The sequence below is a fragment of the Cornus florida genome, unplaced genomic scaffold (genome assembly GCF_030987335.1).
Source record: "Cornus florida cultivar Cherokee Brave unplaced genomic scaffold, ASM3098733v1 CherokeeBrave_3.0.0_Hap2_Chr08, whole genome shotgun sequence".
In the NCBI taxonomy this organism is placed as follows: Eukaryota; Viridiplantae; Streptophyta; class Magnoliopsida; order Cornales; family Cornaceae; genus Cornus; species Cornus florida.
Genome location: NW_026775578.1, coordinates 86,198,695 through 86,205,147, shown reverse-complemented (window position 1 = coordinate 86,205,147; position 6,453 = coordinate 86,198,695). Strand labels below are relative to the sequence as shown.

The following is a 6,453-nucleotide window of genomic DNA, read 5'->3' as shown; positions in this document are numbered from 1 at the left end:
CGAGAGGTCACTTTGCAAGGTCAAAATATGATTGTGGTTTAGGAAGCCTTTCTAGTCAAATTTACATTTATAAAACCACTACTACAACTAATGAAGTATAGCGAGTAGGGATTGTCTACAGAGATTATACGTGTTGGAATATTACTTCGACTCTAGCGTATCAAAATATTGCAAAGGAGGGTTGGATTGGTTGATTACACTAAGATGCAATTAATTAAAATGCAAGAAAAGTAAACTAGTGACAGATAGGGATTTAAGAGATATGAAGGGAGGTCTTAGGGTGTTGGAATCACCACTAAGCTCATGTAATTAACCACTTGCTTTCCATTAATGGGGAATACATTCTTGCAATCTAGATGTGGACACAAACATAAACACAATTTGCATGTAAAAGTGTGAACTATCTAATGCAAGAGTGAATTGTCTACCTAACCAACAAGTAAACTAAGTGTAGAACAGCCCACCAAGACAAAGGCATAATCCATTAATTAGTTAACAAATGGGTCTAATGAGAGCACACATCAATCTAGAGAATCATGGAATTTGCAATAATAAGTGTGGAGTATCAAACCAAGCAAAGATTGTCTACCTACCTACAAGCATGAATTAAATTGTAGAATAACCCATCAAGTGTAAGCATAATGCATCAAATTAATTTACAAACCTATTCAATGAAAACCATACTTAGCCATCACTAAATCCTTAATTAATCACACATAGACATGCAACCAACATAGAAAATCTAGTGTAGAGATCAATTCCCAAATAATCACACACAAGACAACATGTAATTAAAATAGAGAATCATTGGGAAGAATTGAATCAACAATCACAAGGCTAACCACAAATCACGACAATATATATATAAATCCCCAAAAATAGAAATACAAGGGTTTAGATTACAGAAGACTTGGGCTCATCCAAGCCTTAAGTGTAGATCTAGCTAATCATAAAGGAGGTGGATGTGGTCATGAAGCCCTCAAGGGCAAGCTCCAAACATGGCTCCATCTTCTTCTTCCTCTTCTTCTTCTCATTCTTTGAAGCTCTAGAGATAGAGAGTATTTGGATCTAGAGATGTGTTCTTCATTTCCCTCTTTTCTTCTAACCCTAATCTCTAACTTTCTAGAGAGAGAAACTATAACAATATAGAAATTACAATGTAAAAATATGAATCTCTCTACAAAAAATGGTTCAATCCCTCTTGTATACAAGGCTTTTAGAGCCCAAAAATGTGAGAACTTGGCCCTAGGATCTCCCATTTCAAGCACAGCCCCGAGTTCATTCAAAATGAGCTTTAGATCTTTTTTTTAATAACTTCTACAAACAGTTCAATCGATCCAACCAACAGTGTGATCGTTTAGAGGTATGGTGTGATCATTCAGGGTTCAATCGATCAGGGTTCGATCAATCCAACTTCGCAATTTTCAGCATCTGTCTCCTTTTGTTCCAACTTCCCACTAAGATTTAGTTTGACTCCAAAAAGGCCTTAATGGACCAAAATTAACCCGTTTGAACCTTATTGACATAAAAATAGACTAAAACATAAATTGTTACTAAAACGGGAAAATAAGATAGAATAAAGTCCTAGAACATTTAAGCTTAAAGGGTTTAAATGCACACTTTTCAGTGCTTATCACACCCCCAAACTTAAATAGCACAATGTCCTCAATGTGCAAAGAGAACAAAAGAAAGAGAACAAAACTTGGTGGTCGGTTTTAAAGAGTGATAAAATGTGGCCAAGTTCGAATTTATAGAATGCCACTACCACTATTAACTATTAATGTAGCTAGAGTAAGTAGGGATCATCCTAAGGGAAAGGAAATATATTTTTTGTTTGGAATCAATCTTGGATTAGTAGGTTGAATGATCAGAAGATGGTTTGTTGGTTGGATTAGACTACAATTTAAACTAAATAAATGCAATGTAAAATAACTAAAACAATATGAGGTGTAAAGAATATGAGAGAGGAGTCTTGGGATATAGAGTTCACCACTAAGTATTACCTTCCTAGACATTCAATATTTGATGGATTAAGGGGATTGTCTGTTGTAAATGAAAGTGTGTGCCATTAATTGAATTATCAAGCATGGATGGCCAAGTAAGCATACATATCTATTCAATCCAGTGAGTAGTATAACATATCAAATTAAACCATTAATCCTTCCATAAGTCCACAATTAATGCGCATTCATCAAATTAGAGAAATATACTACTTGCATCATAAGCATGGAACATCAAACAACAAGCATAGATTGTCCACCTATCTAAGAAAGTAAGGCAATTACACTACAACTAAACTAGTGACATGAAAATTAAACTAATTAAAGTAAGGACGTGGCACAATCCATCAAGAAATAAATATAAACCACAAGAGTAATCTATTTAAGCACTATGCCTTGACCAACACTAGATTTATAATATCAACACACCTAGACGTGCATTAATGATGAGTGCTCAAATGTGACGTATTTTAGCACCTAAGCTAAGGTATTTTAGTCCATTCATCTATCTTACTTTTATGTCTTATATATTTATTTGTGTTATTGCCTATTTCAGGTGAATAATGTTCAAACAGGCTAACGAGAGCCATTTAGACCATTTTTGGGGCTAATGAGCAAAGTTGAAAAGAAGCTAAGAAAATTGCATCAGGAGAACTTCGATCGATCGAAGTGATCTTCAATCGATCAAAATGAAGGTGGTGCCAGCTCAGCAAAGTGGATAAGGCCCGAAGATATTTTTGATGCCACGTCAGCTTCGATCGATCGAAGCTAAGTGTTTGATCGATCGAAAATCTTTGATTGATCGAAATGCCTGTTGGCAGTAAACTGTCTAATTCCCGAGCGCGCCGATTTCTACCTACCATCCATAGCTGCGAATTTCCTCCAATCAGAGGCTATTATTCTGACTTGGTCCTTACACAAAGGAGTGCGTAATTGATTTATTTAACATCATTGTAGTAGATATTATTATTATCATTACAAAATATAGAATAGATAGTTTTTCTCTTTAGAATTAGGGTTTTTAAAGAAGAAAGCAAGGATAAAGATGATGATGCTAACCTCCAAGCTAGCCCTTGAGGGTTCTACGACCACTACAATGAGTGGCTAAATCCTTCTCTTAGGGCTAGAGATTGCCCCTAGGCTTGCTTCTTAAACCTAGCTTTTGTGTATTTTTGGGGATTTTAGTTGTAATAGGTGTTTTGACCATGAATAAATATAGATCTTGTGATTTCTACTTGATTTGTATGGATTAATACTTTGAATTGATTATTTAGCTCTAGTCATATGTCTATGTATGCTAGAATTGATGTTCATGTTTCTTTCTCTAGATTTAATGAATTTGATGCATGTCCATGTGTATTGATGATATTAATCTAGTGATGGTCAAGGCATGGTGCTTAATGGGGCACTTTTGCGATTTATTTGATGGTTCACACTTCTTTCTTGATGGATTGTATCACATCTCTAGTTTAATTAGTTTAATTTTATGTCTCTAGCCTCGTTGTAGTGTAGATGCTTTAATTTCTTAGGTAGGTGAACAATCCATTCGTATTTCTTGATGTTTCATACTTGTGAATGCAAAGAGTGTATATCTTTAGATATTTGTGTGTGCATTAATTGTGGTTTAATTAAATAGAATCTTGGTCTCATTTGATAGGTTGTGCAATTCATTAAAATTGGCTAGACAATCTATACTTATTTGTCATCCATGCTTAGTTTCAATTGATGTCACACACACACACACACAAAGTTATAATTTAAATTTCCCCATTAATATACAATTGCTAGTGTTTGATGAAGTGGAGCTTAGTGGTGACTCTATGCCCCAAGACCTCTCTTTTATATCTTTTCCCTGTTTTCTAGATTGCTCTCTTTTTACTTGCATTAATCTTTAATTGCATTATAATTTAGTAATCAACCACCAATCAATCTTTGATCATTCGACCTACTAATTTGACATTAATTTCCATCACAAATATACCTCCGATCTCTTGGGACGATCCCTACTCACCCTAGCTATATTTTTAGTTAGAAGTGGTAATGGCATTTCATAAATTTTAACTTGGCCACATTTTTGCAATTTGGTTGTATCGCGGCAGGCACACACCAAGTTTTGTCACCATTGCCGGGGATTTGGCACCGTCGTATTTGGAAATTAATTAAGAATTTGTACTCTTTTGATCTTGTCTTTATTTTATCTTTAGTTACTTATTGTGTTTGTTCTTGATTGGCTAGGTGAATTGAGCCAAGAGAGTGAAAAAAAAAGGAAATTGAAAAGCAAGAGAAGCAAAAGAAGCCAAGTGCAGCTAAGCAAGAGTATAAAAAGCTCAAAAATAAAATAAAAATTGCAAAACAAGCAAGGCAAAGAAAAAATTGAAAAATTATTTGACGTTGTTTAAAAACCCTTTGTGAGCTTTTCTAAACTCAATCTCTAGTTAAATCGTGAGCCCACGTGAAGGCAATTTAATTTTTCTTGCATGTTGTTCAAAGCATGGGAGTATGGGATCATCGTATGTGGAGAATTGTTGATTATTGATTTGTTGCGGAGGCGAAGTGATTGCTACTTGCTAATTGCTTGTTTTTGTTTTGTTTATGCATGCATGGTTGTAGGTCACTAAATCCTACTCTTGTCCCACTTAATTTGAATCTTGAATCCATTGTTCATCATTCTAAGGGAAATGGTAATTCTAGTCATTCCATTTCATCAATGGAAGACATCAATGAGGACCATGTGGAGGACCTTGGTCACATAGACCAACAAGGTATCCTTCACCCTAATGTGCATCATAACAATAATCAAGTACCATTAGGCATGCCAAGGCCATTCATTCCACCACAACAACAAGGCCAACTTCCATTGGGAATGCCTCAGACAATTTTTGCTCCACAACCTCCCATTCTTCAAGGCAATCAAGGTGCTTATGTAGCACCACCGGTTGTGAATCCTCCTCTTGCTTTGCATGACCATTATGTGCCTAATGAATATAATGCACCCACTTGTATTCAATTGCCCCCTTTTAGAGTACATCACTATGAAATTAAACCACAAACCATTCAAATGCTTCCCAATTATCATAGACTTCCAAGTGAAGAACCTTACAATTATTTGGATGAATTTCTTGAAGTGTGTTCCATCGTGAAATACACGGACATGCAGGAAGAATTTTTGAGATTAAAACTTTTTCCTTTTGCCCTTAAAGATAAGGCAAAATATTGGTTCAACAATCTTAGGCCTTTTTCGATAACTCCTTGGGCAGAAATGCAACAAGAGTTCTTAAAGAAGTACTATCCAGTTTCAAAGATAAATGCCATGAGAACTTCAATTAGAGAATTTTCTCAAGGGGAAGGGGAATTGTTTCATGAGGCATGGGAGCACCTTAATGATTTGCTTAGGAAATGTCCACATCATGACATTCCTAAATGGCAATTAGTTTAATTTTTCTTTGAAAGTTTGTTGGATAATTTCAAGGGTATGGTTGATGCATCTATGGATGGTTCTTATCTTGATAAACATGAGGATGATGTATGGCATTTTTATGAAAGGATGAGTGAAAATTCAATGCATTGATCCTTGTCTTCTAAAAATGGTAGAAATTTAGGTGGAAAGAAGAATGTCGGCTTGTATCAAGTTAACACATCCAGTGACATGGCAACCGAAGTTAAGTCTTTATCTCAAAGGTTTGATCAATATTTGATCAACCAAAATTCAGTGAATCAAGTGTCTTCCTCCCCTAATCATGTTCATCATTATAATTCTAATGAATCATGCATGACTTGTTCTAGTGTCTTACATTCTACTTCCAATTGTCCCCATGGACATGTGCAAAGTGAGAACCATGAATAAGCAAATTCCGTCTTTTTCAACCAAGGGAATAATCCTTATGGCTCACATTACAATCCCGGGTGGAGGAACCATCCAAACTTCTCTTAGAAAAGCCAAGGGGAAGGCTCAAACCTTCCCCAAGGTGGTTTTCAAGGGAAGTATATTCCACCTCCAATGCAAAGCCAAGATTCCCAAGGTTATAGATCTTCTTTTCAATCATCACATGGAAACCAATTTTCAAACTCTCATTTTCCTAATCAATCGTCTTATTCTCAAGGAAATTCTAGGAGTCCCGCTTTTGAGGAGAAAATGTTGACCGCTTTAGGTACTTTAGAGGCAAACACTCAATTGCTTCATTCCCATTCCCAATCCATTGCTAAGCTAGAAACCCAAATCGGGCAAATGGTTAGTACTTTGAATGCTAGAGAGAAAGGGAAGATGCCTTTAAATACCCCACCAAAGCAACAATTTTTTGTGGAGACTAACTCCTCATTGAAAGGTCACACAATTGAACATGTCAATGTGGTGACAACCTTAAGAATGGAAAAATTGTTGAAAATCAAGTTGGTGTCCAAAATGAAGAGAGTGAACCGGTGCAACCAAAAGTTGACACCCTACCCATTTCCCATT

The 6,453-nt window shown here is 35.8% G+C and overlaps 1 pseudogene; it reads right to left on the bottom strand.

Moving 5' to 3' along the window:
• Nucleotides 1-5,315: 5,315 nt before the first annotated feature.
• LOC132272158 (small nucleolar RNA R71) lies at nt 5,316-5,414 on the bottom strand (annotated as a pseudogene).
• Nucleotides 5,415-6,453: the final 1,039 nt, after the last annotated feature.